This window comes from Callithrix jacchus, chromosome 19, assembly GCF_049354715.1.
Source record: "Callithrix jacchus isolate 240 chromosome 19, calJac240_pri, whole genome shotgun sequence".
Classification (NCBI taxonomy): Eukaryota; Metazoa; Chordata; class Mammalia; order Primates; family Cebidae; genus Callithrix; species Callithrix jacchus.
The window spans coordinates 17,952,268-17,971,155 of NC_133520.1; the positions used below are offsets into that span (position 1 = coordinate 17,952,268).

An 18,888-nucleotide genomic window follows, 5' to 3' on the forward strand; every position below is an offset into this window, starting at 1 on the left:
CAGATTTATGTACATGTATAATTTACAGATTGCTAAATCAGCTGTGTTTTCGTATAGTGTTAAGTTGGTTCAGGTTGTTGATGTAATTAGTTGGCAAACAGGATGAGAGCCATGGATAATGTTGTGCCTCCTCATGGATGTTTTGAGCCATGATAATATTTATAAAACAGAAAACTGGTTAAAGTCCATTGTGCCTCTAAAGGAGGGAATGGATGATCCCTTTAGATAATCTGGATTATTAACAGCTCAACAGAGCTTGTTTTTTCTTGCAAAATGTTCTACGACAACCTTCAGCCAAGGCTCAGCTATCTTTCTCTGAAACTGTCAAGAAGTTAAATCTATTGGCTGATGTTAGATGGGAATTGAGAGGAAGAAGCCTTGTGATTTCATGTTAAGGAAATAAAGCTTCCAAATTCCATGGTTTGTATGTAACTCATTTGTTTTAATACTCTACCTTAAGAGAATAGGTGCATTTGAGGAACACTGGGGGTCAATTGACTCCTTGACTTCATTGTTTCTGATGCCAGCTCTTCATTTACGGTTGGACCTCACTTGGCAGTGGTTTCTTGAGCATGAACTTGAAGCTCTTCAATCTTCCCTTCCCTTTATTTTTGATTAGTTAACAGCTTGTAAACAAACCTTTAAAATCTACTAGAGTATCTGCTTTATACATTTAGGATATTTGGACCATAATTTTTTTTTCTGTTTTTCTGTTTCTCTAAGTGGCCACACCTATAACAGTTGAGAAAGAAATAGAATCACAGAATCTTAGTTCTGGAGGGCCATGATATACAATTCATTTTCCACTGTTTGAATCCTCTCCTGAACATTCCTCCTCATGGTTTTTCAGCCTGTGTTTGACTAGCGTCAGTGATGGGACACTCACTTTCTCATGAAGAATATTCTGTTTGTAGGCAACTGTAGTTCTGAACCCATTTCTTTCTTTTTGCCTCCTCTCCTTGTTTTTCTCTTCTTCTCTTCTCTCCTCTTCCTCTTTCCTTTGTTGCTGTCATTTGGTCTTACCAAAATCTGTCTTTTTATAGCTACCACTTATTTGCAGTCTGCTCAGTGGAACAAAACCGACTTAGCCCACTGCTTTTTCCAGCTGCAAACCTTTAAAAAACTTTTGATAAGTTACATTGTATTGATTCTTCTCCCGTTTTAACCTTTTTAGTTGTTCAGTACCACAAATAGAAAAGCACACAAAACAATTTTATACAGTTTAACAGATTTGTATAAAGTGATACTGTATGTAGTCGTTGCTACCTGTGTCAAGAAATAGGGTCTTGCCAGCACTCTGGAAGCCCCCGCAAAGCCGCAACGCTGTTCTTGATCCTAAGTCCCCCACTCTCCTCCCAAAGGGCGCCATCTCCTGATTTTATGGCGCTCACTTTCTTTCTTTTCCTTATAATTTTACCAGTTTGTTTTGAATTCCTAAAAAAAAAACCAAAAAAAACCCACTACAGTTAATAAACACTACTGTTTAATTTTATCTGTTTTGGGGGTTTATATACAGATAAAATGGGATCTATATGGGATCATACGGCATGTATTCTTTCGTCAGGTGGCAATTCCTCCATGTTGTTGCATGTACTATTGATTCATTTTCTTTCTTTCTTTGTTTTTTTGAGATGGAGTCTCACTCTGTTGCCTGGGCTAGAGTGCACGATCTTGGCTCACTGAAACCTCCGCCTCCTGGGTTCAAGCAATTCTCTTGCCTCAGCCTCCTGAGTAGCTGGGATTACAGGTGTGCACCACCACATCTGGCTAATTTTTGTATTTTTAGTAGAGACAGGATTTCACCATGTTGGTCAGGCTGGTCTCGAACTCCACACCTTGTGATCTGCCTGCCTCATCCTCCCAAAGTGCTGGGATTACAGGTGTGAGCCACCGCACCCGGCCTGTTGATTCATTTTCACTGGTATATGCTTTATATGACACTGTACCACACATTTTATCCATTCTGCCTTTGAAGGATTGTTTCCAGTTTTGTGCTATTAATGCTGCTACAACCATTGTTGGTATGTCTTTCAGGGCATGCGGGCACACATTTCTCTTGGGTATATACCTAGGATGCACATGTTTAACTGTGGTAGATACTGTCAAACAGTTTTCCAAAGAGTTTATGTCAATGTACACTCTCACCAGCAGTGTATGAGCGTTTCCATCACCACATATCCTTGCCAGCATTTGGTATTTTCTTCTTTTGTCTTTAATAGTGATATTGCCCAAACAATCTAGTAACTAAAAAAACAGGGTCATTGAGAGTTATGTTAATAGGAGCACATGACCAAAATGAAATGAAAACAAAACTTGCTCTTGCCTTTTGGGAGGCATTGTTCACTGCGGGCTGAAATGTTCTCTCCGAGGAGCTCCCTCACACATGATTGTAAATGATGAGAAAGACTTGCACAGTTAAAGTTATGTGCAAAGGGTACATGCAAGGGTGGTGGGATTGTGTGTGTATGTGTGTGTGTGTGTGTGTGTTTGTGTGTATTTAGGAGATTCATTTTCTTAATTTGAGAAGCATGAAACCCTGGGGATAGAGATTATGCAAGAATTAGAGCTGGAAGGGAGAAGGAACTAGGAAGTGAATGATTTATGTTTGTTTCAGTGAAATGAAAACAAAATGACTGAAGGAGAGTCACAGATTTAGTGGAGGAATCAAAACTCAATGGAAAATTAAAACAAAAAGCAAAGGCTAGCTTATGGTTCAGTTTTATAAGCACGGTTGACCTCCTATGTGTCCAATGCTGTGCTAACAAGTAGGAGTACCAACATGAGTGCAGCTTTTGTGATGCTGGGTCTCACAGAGAAATCCATGATGGAGGCCAACATGCTTTGTAAACCTCTCCAGAGATTTAAGGGATGTTATACTGATTCAACACTTACTACATATTTTTCCCTTATAAATACCTCACCCAAAATTATTCTTAGATTTTACAGCGATTTATTTTTTTGTGAGTTTGGGTGTGGGATGACCAGATCCCATAAGTGAATTAAAAGAAGATTACAGAATATGTGACATTTTGTTCTGATGTGGTTGAGGTTTCTTTAAACAAACCTCATTCCTCTGGGGTATCCCACTGCTCTGTCTTCTTTGGCAGGCTGCCTTGGGTTGCTCATCCATTGGTGTGAGTTTTTAGCACATCCTAGATGCTGGAATTTGTTTGGTGCTCTGGCTGTTCTCTATGCAAATGCAGCCTTTTTTTTTGAGATATTATAGGATCTCACTCTGTCACTTAGGCTAGAGTGCAGTGGTATGATGTCGGCTCACTGCAGCCTCTGCCACTCAGGCTCAAGCATCCTCCCATCCTCCCACCTTAGCTTCCTGAGTAGCTGGAACTACAGGCATGTACCACCACACACAGCTAATTTTTGTATTTTTTGTAGAGATGGGTTTTTGCCGTGTTGCCCAGGGGGGTCTAGAACTCCTGGGCTCAAGTGATCCACCTGCCTCAGCCTCCCAAAGTGCTGGGATTACAGGCGTGAGCCACTGTGCCCTGCTGCCACTGTGGTCTTGCTGAACAGATTACAGTCTGGTTCAGTATCTCTCTTGGTTCTCATAGCTTCTGCTCTAATGGTGAAACATTCCTGTTAATGACAAAGCTACTTAAAATTCCCCTGATTAGGTATTATACAGTTATGTCAATACTCAGTTTGCTTACTCATACTGATTGTTCATTATGTAAATTAAAATGACAACTCTTTTGATTAGACCTATGTTGCATAAAACTGATGTTCTGAAATGAACTGAGTCAATTCTATACTTATTAATGTAATTATTAGAGAGTGACTAAAAGCCATCAATTTCCATAGCCTTTTAAAGGTTCTGCAATCACATCAGGTACTTCCGTAAGGAAGAGAAATTGCTTCCATCTCCTTTTTCTTCCCTTACAGCACTGATGTACACACCCTCCACTGGCACTCTCAGAGTGCCGGAGTCAGCATGTGAAAGATGATACTATATTGGCAAGTTTTACTAACGTTTATCTATGGCTTAGCTTTGATTTATATTAAGAGTGAAGTTGGCAGATATGTCTTAGACTAGAACTTCAGGGCCATGCGGAGAAGATGGAGTTAATCTGAGTGATAAGACTATATATATTCCATTAAATTGATGTTTAAGTTTTTATTTTATTTGCTTTCTTTTCCTGTCTGCATTATTGGGACTGAATATATTGGACGTCTACACCCTCATCATTAAGGCTGTGCTTTAAGGCTCTGTGTGGCCCAAGGTACTGAATAGTTTCTGTTTGCCTCCCTAGAACCACACTCTACCAGCCTGTGTCTTGTTGGAGGATGGGAGGCTGATCTGTATTGATTATATCTGCAGGTTCCCTTGCTTTCTGGCTTCTGGTTGGCTTCAGCTTCTGAGGTATACCATTCAAAATGGGAAGGAAGAGAGAGGTTATAGTACTTATTCTAGTTCTCTCCTGCGAGGTCATCTTAGCCTAGCTGTTTTCCCTTGATTAAAGGTTACATCTCTAGCTTGCTCTCTTTGGGTTTGGATAGGGTTAGAGACTTCAGGCTTCCAACTTTCACTAACCCTGGGGTACTGCACGATGTCTTGGGGTTTTTCTCAGCCTGGAGCAGGCTGCAACTGGCTGGTACTACCTCTTAAGATCTGATGATGTGCATCTCTTCCTTATTCTTGGTTCAGGGCTTCACTTTGGAAGCTTGAAAACTGCTTATAGTAAGGTGTAAGGTATTTACACCTTAGAAATTGGCCAGTGTTGTAAATTGGGGCTCCTTTCTTCCCAGAGTCAGCTTGCTAACACACTACTGCCTATACCTCTCCCACACCTTTGTAAATAGTTCCTTTTTAAACATTCCTCAAATTACCCATTGAATATGTCATATTTTTCTGCTCAGATCCTAGCTGAGAGAGCCAGTTACTTGCTCTCTGGATAATGCGCTTTCTTAACCTTTCGTGCAGCCCATTTAGTCATGGGGGTGAATTGGTGAGGGGATGTGCATTCACATGCTCCTTTGCACAAAACACCTGTGTTCTGCCTGAAGAAGGCAGTATGTACCTGCCCTTGCTTTTCAGTTCAGTGAGTTGGTCACCTACGTCATGTTCCATTTCCATATTTTTTCATCATTCAAGAATGAGGAAATAAATGCGTATACTGCATTTGCCATTTTGAAATGTTGGCTGATACTTTTTAAAGGAAAAAGAGCTCCTAAATTCTAGTCACTTTCCTGTCGGATGAAACTCTCCTTTATGCTTTCCCACCTGGCTGGAACACTCAGGGACTGTGCTCCAGCCTCACTTCACTGAGTGGTCACTTTCCTCTGTCTTCTCTTCTTTTAAAATGCCTCCTCACCTCCAGCTTCCCAATCCCTACCTCTCATGTGTCTCTGGTAACACCGTATCTCTGGGTTTCCTGGTTTCTTCTCTTTCTGTGTCTCCCTCTGGCTTTTGGTCTCATTCTTTCCCCTCAGTCTCTCATGTCCTCTCGTCTCCTGGTCTTTTACTCCCTTGGCTCACTCTCTGGGTCTTGCTATTGGTCTCTTGCTCTTGGCTCATGCTCTTATTCTCTATGGGCGTGGCCCCTGCCCCATGCCCTATGTCCCTCATTCCCTCACTCTCTCCTCTCCTTCCTCCATCTGTCTGTCTTCCTGCCTGTCTCTGTCACTGTCTACCTTTAGTCTGTGTCACTGTCTGTCACTATCTGCCATCTGTCTTCATCACTGTCTCTGACTACTTTTGCTTTCTGTCTCTGCCACTGTCTCTGCTTGCTGTCTCTGCCTCCATCTGTCCATCTCTGCCCATCTGCCTGTCTTTCTGTCTGTCCAGTTCTCCCTTCAAATGGCCTCATAGCTGCTCTCTTGTGTATCTGAGCTCCTTGTTTCTTTCTCAAGACCGCTTTTCTCCATTTACTCACCAGCATGCATCTGGTCAAAGATATCTGCCCAACTCTACAGATGTTTCAGCTTTAGTGTCTGAGTTTTGTTCTGGAGAGAGAATCTCACTGGCCCAGCCCTGACTATTGGTTATTTGGCCAGCAGTCCACTCCAGGTCTAGTCTTCTGTTGTTCCCCTCACTGTGTCCATGTGTTCTCAGTGTTCAACTCCCACTTATGAGTGAGAGCATGCAGCATTTGATTTTCTGTCCCCATGTTAGTTTGCTGAGGATGATGGCTTCCAGCTTCATCCATGTCCCTGCAAAGGACATGATCTCATTCCTTTTGATGGCTGCATAGTATTCCATGGTATACATGTACCACATTTTCTTTATCTAGTCTATCACTGATGGGAATTAGGGTTGGTTACATGTCTTTGCTATTGTAAATAGTGCTGCAATAAACATACCTATGCACGTGTCTTTATAGTTGAATGATTTATATTCCTTTGGTATATACCCAGTAATGGGATTGTTGGGTCAAATGGTATTTCTGGTTCTAGATCCTTGAGGAATTGCCACACTGTCTTCCACAATGGTTGAACTAGTTTACACTCCCACCAACGGTGTAAAAGCCTTCCTATTTCTCCACAGCCGGCCAGCATCTATTGTTTCCTGACTTTTTAGTAATCACCATTCTGACTGGCATGAGATGGTATCATTGTGGTTTTGATTTGCATTTCTCTGATGATCAGTGATGCTGAACTTTTTTCATATGTTGACCTCATAAAAGTCTTTTGAGAAGTATCTGTTCATATCCTTTGCCCACTTTTTGATGGAGTTGTTTTTCTCTTGTAAATAATGTTTAAGTTCCTTGTAAATTCTGGATAATAGACCTTTGTCAGATGGTTAGATTGCAAAAATTTTCTCCTCTCTGTAGGTTGCCTATTCACGGTGATGATAGTTTCTTTTGCTGTGCAGAAGCTCTTTAGTTTAATTAGATCCCATTTGTCAATTCTGGCTTTCGTTGCAATTGCTATTGGCATTTTTGTCATGAAGTCTTTGCCCATGCCTATGTCCTGAATGGTATTACTTATGTTTTCTTCTAGAGTTTTTATGGTTTTGGGTTTTACATTTAAGTCTTTAATCCATATGGAGTTAATTTTTGTATAAGGTGTAAGGAAGGGGTCCAGTGTCAGTTTTCTGCATATGACTAGCCAGTTTTCCCAGCACCATTTACTGAATAGGAGATCCTTTCCCCATTGCTTGTTTTTGTCAGGTTTGTCAAAGAGCAGCTGGTGTGCTCTTGTTTTTGTCAGGTTTGTGAAAGAGTAGATGTGTGGTGTTATTTCTGAGGTCTCTGTTCTGTTCCATTGGTCTATTTGTCTGTTTTGGTACCAGTACCATGCTGTTTTGGTTACTATGGCCTTATAGTATAGTTTGAAGTCAGGTAGTGTGATGCCCCCAGTTTTCTTTTTGCTTAGGATTGTCTTGGCTATATGGGGTCTTCTTTGATTCTATATTAAATTTAAAATAGTGTTTTCTAATTCTGTCAAGAATGTTAATGGTAGTTTGATGGGAATAGCATTGAATTTATAAATTACTTTGGGCAGTATGGCCATTTTTGTGATATTGATTCTTCCTATACATGAGGATGGAATTTTTTTCCCATTTGTTTGTGTCCTCTCTTATTTCCCCACGCAGTGGTTCATAGTTACCTTTGAAGAGTTCCTTCACATCCCTGGTTAGCTGTATTCCTAGGTATTTTATTCTCTTTATAGTTACTGTAAATGAGAGTTCATTCATGATTTGGCTTTTGCTTGCCGATTGTTGGGGTAAAGGAATGCTTATGATTTTTGCACATTGATTTTATATCCTGAGACTTTGCAGTTGCTTATCAGTTCAAGAAGTTTTTGGGCTGAGATGAGGAGGTTTTCTAAATGTAAAATCATGTCATCTGCGAACAGAGACAACTTGACTTCCTTAAAATAACACAGGAGACAAATGTAAAAGCAACTTTCCAAAAAAACTCTTTTTCTAATACTGATTAATATATATATATATTTTTAAGACAGGGTTTCACCATGTTGGTCAGGCTGGTCTTGAACTCCTGACCTCAGGTGATCCACCCACCTTGACCTCAAAGTGCTTGGATTACAGGTGTGAGCCACCATGCCTGGCCAATACTGATTCATATTTTTATATTGCTTACTTTGAGTACTTTTTTGAGTTCTGAGAGTAAATTTTTTTGTGTGTTATTAAATTGTGGTCTAAGACTTTTTGTTAAAAATGCCTGAGATATATATAGATGTGCATTAAGGAATTATCGAGACTGTACAAACGAGAATAAAATATATTAAATCAGGCCAGGTGGCTCACACCTGTAATCCCAGAATTTTGGGTGGCTGAGGTGGGTGGATCACCTGAGGTCAGGAGTTTGAGACCAGCCTGGCCAACATGGTAAAACCCGTCTCTACTAAAAATAGAAAAATTAGCTGGTTGTGGTGGCACACACCTGTAATTCCATCTAGTAATGAGGCTGAGGCACAATAATTGCCTGAACCAGTAGATGGCAGTTGCAATGAGCCAAGATTGTGCCATTGCATTGCAGCCTGGGTGACAAGAGCAAAACTCTATCTGAAAAAAAAAAAAAAAAATATATATATATATATATATATATATATATATATATATATATATGGAACCAATCAATTCAATAGGCTGATTATTTTGAACAATTTATTAAGCAAATATTTCTTATCAGTAATTCAAGTTATCACTGATCTCTTATTACTTAAGTAAAATATCATTCAGTAATAAAAGTCCTATATTTCAACACATTTTTGTTTTCTTTCATACTTCTTGTGACACTGGTTCATCTGTTTTTATTGTTTTAAAATTAATTTGATGCTGAATGAAGATGGAGGTCATGCTTTTGAAATCATGTATTTAGAGGTAACTACCCAGTAAATGAAGTATTTGAATTTGCTTTTGAAATTGAAATCTCTCTCTCCATTGTAATTTACTGACTTAATAAAAAATGTGTTTCTGTAGGATATTAAAATCAGAGAAAGCAAATAACTATTGAATCTCTTGGAAGTTCAGTTTGTTTTGTGCAAAGATTAGGCTCTTGACAATTTAGAAGAGTCATCTTCGTGGGACTTTATTGCTGAAAATCACAGTATGGCCTCAAGATGACGTTTGCTGATATTAAGATTTTAGATGTTTTATTTGGGTATATCAGACTGATTTAACTTCTTGTTTCTCAATCTATCCTCTCCATTCTCCTAAATATTACCAAACCTTGATCTGTCTTTTTAAGTAATTTCTAGTATGGATTTTAGTTAGGTTCAAGTAAATCAAACTATTGTTTTCTGGTCTTTGTCTAGGGAAAATCCATAGCACTTATTCTCATCATTTATCTCAATCATTATCATTCAATTCTTTAATTATTCTAAAAGAAGAAAAGTATATTTTTACTCGAACTTACTTTTTGTAAGAGTACTGATATCCTTAGAAATCTATAATTGTAATTCCAAAATGTCAGGAAGACATGTTGTCTTCTAAGTGAAATATCTCAAGTTATTAGAAGTGTATCATGAAATATTTACTGTAGCCCTCCAGATAACCAGTATTGGCAGGGAACGAGATACTTGCGTGAACCGCTTGCTGAATGTAGCTTTTTTCTGCATAATTGCCAAACTGAGTCACTTTACTAAGTCATTGCTTTAGTTAGTTTTTCCTTTGCTATTTGTGGTAATTATGATGAAAAGCAATTTTTAATAATGTCTGAGAATATCTCTGTGTTATGCTTTATGGGCAAATGGCAGGTTTGGAATAATTTTGACACTTCTGACTACTGCAGAGTAGTTTGGCTCATGCCTCATCAGCTGGAGAAACTTTACACAGTAGAGGGAGGTGGAGAGTCTTTTAAATTTTTAGAGGATGCTTGTTTTATGCTGTGAACCAGAGGAAAAGTGTGTGGGCTGAGGAAGGTTGAATTTAGGAACCTTACACTTGATTGCACACACTCTTGCAGCTACAGACCCTCAGGGGGTAAAAAGGCTTCTGAAGGCGGCAATAGAATCTGGCTAATTTGCATCAAAGACCTGGGACGCAGGAGAACTTTCAGATGAAAGCCAATGAATAAATCATGGCAAGCACAGCCAGGTTGAACCTCTACATTTTACAGAACAATATAGGAAGGACTTGGTAAGTTCAGAAAATACAAATTTGGGCCGGGCGCAGTGGCTCACGCCTGTAATCCGAGCACTTTGGGAGGCCGAGGCGGGTGGATCCCGAGGTCAAGAGATCGAGACCATCCTGGTCAACAAGGTGAAACCCCATCTCTACTAAAAATACAAAAAATTAGCTGGGCATGGTGGCATGTGCCTGTAATCCCAGCTACTCGGGAGGCTGAGGCAGGAGAATTGCCTGAACCCAGGAGGTGGAGGTTGTGGTGAGCCGAGATTGCTCCATTGCACTCCAGACTGGGTAACAAGAGTGAAACTCTGTCTCAAAAAAAAAAAAAAAAAAAAAAAAAAATGAAAATACAAATTTGGAAGCAGGCTTGGTGCTTCAGAATGGGCTATTGGCTGATTGGAAGTTACACATTCTACTTGTAAAAGATGTGTGTGTGTGTGTGTGTGTGTATGTATTAAGAGCGTATTTGTTTTCAAAGACACATTTAGGCATTTTCCCCATATATGAATGGACCCACCAATATGTGATTCATTTCTACTGTCAAATCCTTTGGCAACACGGTACATTTGAATATTATTAATACTGCACATAGCATCATATCCCAAATCCAAACAATCCCAGTGAGCAAAAGCCTGATACAACATGGTTCACCTGGAATGTGGGCATTAAGTTTAGACAGTGTTTCTGCTGTCTTGGAGTGACCCAGGTTGCACAGAGTTCAGCATTTAGAGAAGTGATGTTTCAGGGTGATGACTGGTTTGATTACTCCACATGGGTACATGGCTTGCAGGTTGTGGGGCGTCATCTAATTTGTTCTTTGTTATGCATCTGATTACTCAGAGAGTCAGATTTTGCTGCCAGAAGCATGGAGATTTAGTTGAGCAGCCCCCTGTCCCCCACCAGATCCATAGAGCTGAAGTGACTCACCTGCAGCTCATTAGGGACAGCACTGTGGCTAGAATTCAACTTGTCATCTTCTTTCTTCTCACAAATGGTGCTCTGGGAAGCCTAGGGATTGCTGGGGAGGGGGAAGAGTAGATGAATACAGTGTCTTTTACCTGTCATTCTTCGATTGGTTTTCATTGCTGACTAGATTCCTCGGTTCTTCTTCATGTAATCTCAGGACCTCTTTCTCTTTAGGTTGCTTCTGGTTGCACAGTGTCCTTATGGCTTCTTCTGTAGCATAGCCAGACTTCTCATACAGAAGAAGAGTGCAATAGCAGGAGTCACCAAATCTTAAGGCTTAGGCCTGCAATTGGCCCAGCACCAACTTTACTGCATTCTGTTGGTTGAAGCAAACCATAGGCCCAGCAGAGGGATTCCTCTTGCTCTTGATGTAGCTACTGACAGTTTGGTCAGTCTGATTATGAAGGTATAAGTGGCGGGGATAAAAAGGGGGACAAAAGTATTCACCCCAAGACTTCTATTTAGAAGTGGGTGGACACTCCTTTCTCTCAGTGGAAACCCCAGTGGTGGGAAGGTAAGCGTTGCCCTCCTAAAAACTCTTTATCAAAATAGAGCTTTAAAATGATACTCAGCCCTCCCAAACTCAGAGTACTACTAGGACTGTGAGGGCATTGAACATTTGCGAGCTGTGGCTCTGCTGACTCCATTAAAGACTATTGAAGAAGTTATATTAAGGGCCTTGGCTGTGGTGTTTGTGGTAGTTAATTTTATCTGTGGGCCATGGGGTGCCCAGATATTTAGTCAAACATTATTCTCAGTGTTTCTGGGAAGGTGTTTTTGAATGAATTTAGCATTCCATACGGATTTTAGGGTGATTTTTCTACTTCTGTGAAAATGTCATTGATTTGTTTGTTTGTTTGTTTTTATAGAGGCAGGGTCTTGCTCTGTTGCCTAGGCTGGAGTGCAGTGGCATGCTCATAGCTCGCTGCAGCCCTGACCTCTTTTGCTCAAGTGATCCTCCCACCTCAGCCTCCCAAGGAGCTGGGACTGTGGGCACATGCCATCATGCCCGGCTAATTAAAATACAGTTTTTATTAGAGACAAGAGCTGACTGTGGTACCCAGGCTGGTCTCAAACTCCTGAGCTCAAGCAATCCTCTCACCTCGGCCTCTTAAAGTGTTGGGATTGTAAGTGTGAGCCACTATGCCTGGCTTACAATGTCACTGCAATTCTGATAAGGATTGCATTTAATCTGTAGATCACTTTGGGTAGTGTATTAGGGTTCTCTAGAGGGACAGAACTAATAGGATATATGTATATCCTATTATATATATATCCTATTATATATACAGGATCTTGTGATCATGTGAGTTAATACTTTATAATAAACTCCCATATATATGAGATATATACTCACATGATCACAAGGTCCCACAATAGCTGTCTGCAAGTTGAGGAGCAAGGAGAGCCAGTCCGAATCCCAAAACTGGAGAACTTGGAATCTGATGTTTTTGAGGGCATGAAGCATCCAGCATGGGAGAAAGATGTAGGCAGAGAGGCTAAGCCAGTCTCGCCTTTTCATGTTTTTCTGCCTGCTTTTTATTTGCTGGCCGCTGATTAGACGGTGCCCACCAGATTAAGGGTGGGCCTTCCCAGGACTCAAATGTTCCTCTCTTTAGGCAACACCCTCACAGACACACCGAGGATGAATACTTTGCATCCTTAAGTCCAGTCAATTTGACAGTCAGTATTAACCATCACAGATAGTCTAAATATGTTAATGATATTATTAATTCTGGCGAGGTGTGGTGGCTCACACCTGTAATCCCAGCACTTTGGGAGGCCGAGGCAGATGGGTCATTTGAGGTCAGGAGTTTGAGACCAGCCTTACCAACATGGTGAATCCTTGTCTCTACTAAACATACAAAACTAGTTGGTCATGGTGGTGTGTGCCTATAGTCCTAGAAGCTGAGGCAGGAGAATCGCTTGAACCTGAGACGTGGAGGTTGCGGTGAGCTGAGAATGTGACACTGTACTCCAGCTTGGGTGACAGAGCAAGACTCTGTCTCAAAAAAATTAAAAAAAAAAAAAAAGACCCACCCCACTCACCCCACCCCAAAGAATTATTAATTCTTCCAATAAATGAACATGGGATATTTTTCTATTTATTTATGTAGGAGATTATATATTTTTTGATATTTTGTCCAAGCAGTGGGTTACTTTGCTAACTAAGTTTTGCTTAGCTTAAAATTAGGTTTCTGTTTACTGAGTATGAAAAATAGTAAATAATCCCAGAGTCATTTATATTTGGATATAGATTGCCCGTCTGTGCATTTGGCTAGAAACTCTGTGTCACTTCACTTTAGCTCTCTTATTTGGCATTCTCGACCGTGGGGAATATGGCCAACCACCTGGAGGAGTTCAGAAGCCTTGGCTAAGCAAAATTGCTGTCATAGAGTCCTCATACTAGAATTGATGTACTTTATTCAGGAAATTCTCATTTTCTGAGCCTGTTTATTCTTATGGCAGACATACTTCTAGAGGCATCCTGCAAATTTACTCAGACATACACAGGTTTCTTTCTTTCTTTTTTTTATTTAGCAGACCTAATCTTCCCCTTTGCTGTTCCCTCCCATCCTACTGAACAGCAAAGGGAATGTGGTTAAGGGACTCTGAAGTAGTATCTCAAGCTCTTCCAGTATAAATTGTCTTTTGCGTAACAACCTCTTCTGGGTTCAGATTCCACTTCTACCCACCTCATGACTTCTCTCTGAGATGGTGTGTGGGGTGGAAACAAGTGGCACTTGCATAGCCTCTGGAGCCTCAGAGTCCTGCATGCAGAGCCCTATTTTTCCCCTCTTGTTCCTTGGGTCTCTGGCAATGGTCCCTGCTCTGCTGGTCACTGGGTGCTCAACTGATATGTGGGGCTCAAGTCCGCAGCTGGAGAACTTATATTCCATTCTCTTGGATTGAATAAAACTTGGTACCTCTGCCCCAATCCAACACACATTCTCTCTCTCTGTGTGTGTGTGTGTGTGTGTGTGTGTGTGTGTGTGTGAGAGAGAGAGAGAGAGAGAGAGAGAGAGAGAGAGAGAGAAAGAGAGAGGGAGAGAGAGAGACTTGATCTAATGTAGGCTATCACTGGCCTCCAGCTCATGTCTGATATTTGCGTGACTCACTGTCTCCTCCCAAACCCTCCCACCACCCCAGTTGATCCTAGGACTGGGTAGGTTGATATACAGCTCTTGGCTGTAAGGTCAGCTCACTCCACTGTGATAACCATCTGCTTATTCAACTTCAGCAGCCACGGGCAGTTGGGGACTTCTGGATTCTTTCCAGACTCCATGGGAATGGAGGGAGGCTCAAGAGTGTAATGTGGCCAAGTTTTCTGCGCAGCTGCTTTGGGTCACCCAGTATGATGTTCTTCCCCACCCTGGAGTGTCAAATGGGGAGCCAGGCACAAAGTCTACCCTCTTCTCTCCTGTTCCTTCTCCTCTTCTATTGTATGGAAGCAGGACTGTTACAGGAATTGAACAGCACACTAAGTTTTAAGAAGTTAAAGATGTTAGTCTTCAAGTGAGGGAAGAGACAAAACATTGAAAAGATAGATAGGAGAACCCAAGCATTGAGAAGTGGGACGATTACCTCTACTCACATCAATATTTCCAGAGGGCATCATTGTATACCAGAAGGCAGAATAATAATAACCTATGACAATAATAACAGTATTCATAGAAACGGTCTGATTTTAGCACCTAACGGCATAAGGAGACTATGTAATAGAATGATTAAAAGCATGGATTTTGAAGTCATGTAGACCTAGGTTCAAATCCCAACTTTGCCCTGGTATAAATGGTTATTGTGCATCCTCGGAGACTCAGTTTCCTCATGAGTAAAATGATAAAATCCCTGGGACTTTCTTCAATAAAGTAATATCACTTCACAAAGATTGATGTAAAGGTTGAAAAACACCATGATATTTGGTAAAGTACTTAGAACAGTACCTGGTACAGAGTAATTATCAGTAAATGATACCCATTTGTATTAATATCTAAAATCTCACTTACGTGGAATCCCTTAATTCCTGATGATATGAGTGGTGTTATGGCATTTGTATGGGTAGCCCGTAACTATAAACAGATTGTGTTCTGGAAGGTAATTTACAGATAGATTATTTGTGGCTTAGAATAGAGGAGAATATGCGTGCTAGGAATAGGGGAAGGGAAGGGGGAAGAATTTCTACCGGTGGAGGCAAAAAGCTTTCTGGCTGGGACTAGAAATTTTTCTTCCATTCTCTCTAACTCCTTGGGTAACGAGGGAATTCCTAGACCTTCTATCATGGAGTGGCAAGGGAATCTTACTCCCTAGAGCTGTAATTGCTTGCTTGGGTTAGCAGTGAGAGGACACTATTTTGGAATTTTAAATTCTATGGTGAGAATCTTCTGAGTGGGTGATAGGCTGATGATTCTATTTCTACGGCACTTTCTGTTTTTCTGTTTCCTTGCTAAAGTCAAGGAAAATGCTAGTAGGCTTGGTTTTTCTCAGATGGGGCTGTACGGTGCACACCAGGGATGAGAGTATGCTCACAGAAGGATGAATGACTTTAAAAGGTGATCAGAACGCTTTTGTGAGAACTATCAGTGATATCTGGAGCTTGAAATCTATCTTGCTCTCATTTTTCAGTAAATTAAAATTTTAATCAATAAGTTAATCTTTAATGACTAAATTAATTAAAAATTAAGGACAGTTATTTTCATCAAAGTCACTAAGTTCGTGTTTGCCAAAATCAAGCAGAACAGCTTGTAATGTGATGTAAATAATCATTCTATGCCTTGTCTCCTCCCATCCTACTCATCAGAGGCCACATCTTCTAATTTTAGCTTTCTTCTTATAGTTTCTGCCATATCTCTAAATAACACGCATTATAGCTATTTCTAGATTTATCAATTTTAGATATTACCTGTTGAGTTCTGTTAATTAATTGAGGTTTTAGCTCACTTAATCTTACTCCCGACCCCTCCTCCTGATATAATTATATTACTCTCTTATTGTTTATCTTTGCAAGTTTAAGTAAAATATTTATGCCATTCTATTTTATTATCAGCTGGAGATACCACCTCTCATTCTCTTCATCATTGTTCTCTTTTTTCTCACTACACTTTTATCACCTGTATTTTTAGTGCCAGAATCAATGAGATTACATTCAGATACTTATGATAATTAAATATTCCATCATTTATTATGTATTGGTTTTAAAAATTTGAAATTAATAAGGAATAACCTTATTCCTATGATGATGTGACAGTGAGATTTGATTTTCCTTCTTGCATGATTTTTGTTTTCCTTGACATTTTTAAATTCCTTTTCTGCCCCCACAAATTGTATACCTTTATTGACTATGTTGTTCCAAATGATCAAGAATATCATCGAGCCTTGACCTCCTTTACCCCTAGGTAATTCACTTTTGGAATGTCTAGTCTCTGAACCATTTAGTATTGAATACTGTCTACTAGCCGTCTTCCCTGCTTTCTACATTTGGAGCTATTTCTTTTCCTGGTTTCCATGTTGTCCTCCTTTTTGCTTTATTCCCTCATTTTGCTGGTACACATCCTCAAGTAACTGCCAAAGAAAGAATATGTGGTAAAGGATTTCCCCTAATCTTTGTACATATAAGAATGTCTTCATTATACACTCACATTTGATTGTTTAAATTTTAAAAAGAATGGCTTCTGGCCTTTTCTCATGTTGTTCTTTCTGCTATTCCTCTTAGGGCGCATGTTTTTCCTTTTGGACTGATCCTCTGTGTGTTTTGTTTCTTCTCTGTGTTTCTTGTCTCTTTCTCTTTCTGTACTACTTTTGGTTAGACTTTCTCTTCTAACGTTCATGTTGAATATTTAATTGTTATTTATTTTTAATTTACAAGAGTTTTTGTTCCTTTATTTTTTTTTCCTCATAGTGTTCTGTTTTTGTTTTGTGGATGTAATAATTTCTGAATCTCTCTAAGGATACCAATTAGAGATTTTTTTTTAAAAAGTTCTCTGTTTCCTATAATATTGCTGCTTCTTCCCCAGTTTTTTTTTTTTGTTCATTCTTTTTTATCTAATTTTCATTTTTGTGGATTTTTACCTTTTTAACTTGTTTACTTTTATTTTGTCAGGGTCTGGTATACAAAAGAAAATAAACACATGTGCTCAATCTATTATCTATTACTGGCTATTCTTCTCTCTTTCCTCATAGATAATCTCAGTGGAGCATTAGCCATGGAAAGGCATACTCAGATTTTCCTTCTGCTCTAGGTATTTTGAGGGAAATTAACCACTATTTCAGGAGTTAACAAAAGAGATGGTTAAACCGACTAGGCTTCATATACACTTGGGAGTAATTTAGTAAATATTGTACTACTTTCAAGTCTAAGCTATTTGGTTCAGGAAATGTGAATTTATTCAGGGAAAGAAGACCAACATGAAGGATTATTCTGCCCCTTAGGATAAAATCAAAGCCCTTTGGCTTTATTCATTCGAGACCTGGGTCTTCAGTTCCTCCTCCTGCTGCTCTTCCTGGCAGCCCTTCGCGTACCCTAGCCTGCGCTGTGTCCCGTGCTGCCATGCCTTTGCCCACGCTGGATGCTCTGCCTGAAATGTTCCCTTCCTCTTACCCCCTCTTGAGTTCACCAAGACAGTGATCATATTTTAATTTCCATATCTATTGTTTTTGTGTTATCTGTGCCAGTTACATAATAGGCATTTAGAAAGTTTGAGTAAATCTTACTCCTCCTTTGGACTAGAGCAAGTTCAAATGTTATCCCCTCTGAGACACGGCCCTTTTCCTCCCTCACGTAGAGTCCACTGTTTTCTTACTTGTTTCTTGTTAGTTGTCCACATGTCTATTTGTCTTGCTAAGTTTCTTGAGTGCAGGGACTGTTTCTTATCAATCTGGAGACCCTCAGGGTCTTGCATTGTGCTTGGCACCTAGTTGGCACTCAAGAAGAAGATAGGTATATATGGGAGAGATGGAGAAAAGGACTGGTTGTAGATTTTCATTAAAAGCATATTTCTAAAAATAGTAGCTCTATCGATTCACATCATAAATGTTGTATTTTCTGTTCCTTTTAAATAGATCAAACATTCTCAAGAATAGATTACCATAATTAGAAATTCCTCCTCCCTCACCCTCCTCTATAGGGTCTTGGTTCACCACAATCCTTAGCTCCTCTCAGGCCCTGTCTTCTTCCAAGCCATTTGTCTTCAGTGGTATCTGCATGAAGTGGAATCATTTTCTAGGCCTGCCAAATCAAGAATAAACTCATCTAAGAAGGGTGGAGAAGCCTATCTGAAGGGATGGTTAACTGTATTGTGAATAAACTGTCAATGTTTTCAATTAAGTGATGATATATCACCATTATTTCACTCTAGGTAGTATGTGTACACACACACACACACACACACACACACACACACACACACACACAGTACCTTCTCCAGTTTACAGCTAAACAAGGGTGTTCATGTTCTTTCATTTTTTGGAGGGTAGGGGAAGTAGGTAGGTTGTCTGTGGAAAAGAGGGGCCAAACTAAAATAATGATTACATTTAAGTTCTGGATGTTATTTGCATAATTGAAATACTCGAAAAGAAAGGAAGTACAGTTGATTTCCTGAGCATGAAAAGTATTGAGACTGATTTTCAAAAATGTGGAAAGTAGTGCGAACATAACATACTAAGCAGGCCAAACGCAACTGGCCTACCTAAACCCTGCATCGTGAGTGTGTGGTAGGCTACTGCTCTGTGACAGGGCCCCAAAATGCAGCTCTGTGGCTGCATTTCCAAATCAGCAAGAATTTCAGGATCAGCAAGAAGGTCCTGTTGTGTGAGCATCTTGATCAGCCTCTACAAAGCTCTAGTATTAAGAGAGTCTAGTTACTATTCCTTACCAA

The 18,888-nt window shown here is 39.9% G+C and overlaps 1 protein-coding gene across 2 annotated transcripts in view; it reads left to right on the forward strand.

Annotated features, from left to right (window-relative positions):
• Nucleotides 1-18,888, forward strand: part of KCNH1 (potassium voltage-gated channel subfamily H member 1) — a 440,309-nt gene that overhangs the window by 4,295 nt on the left and 417,126 nt on the right. The window lies entirely within an intron of this gene.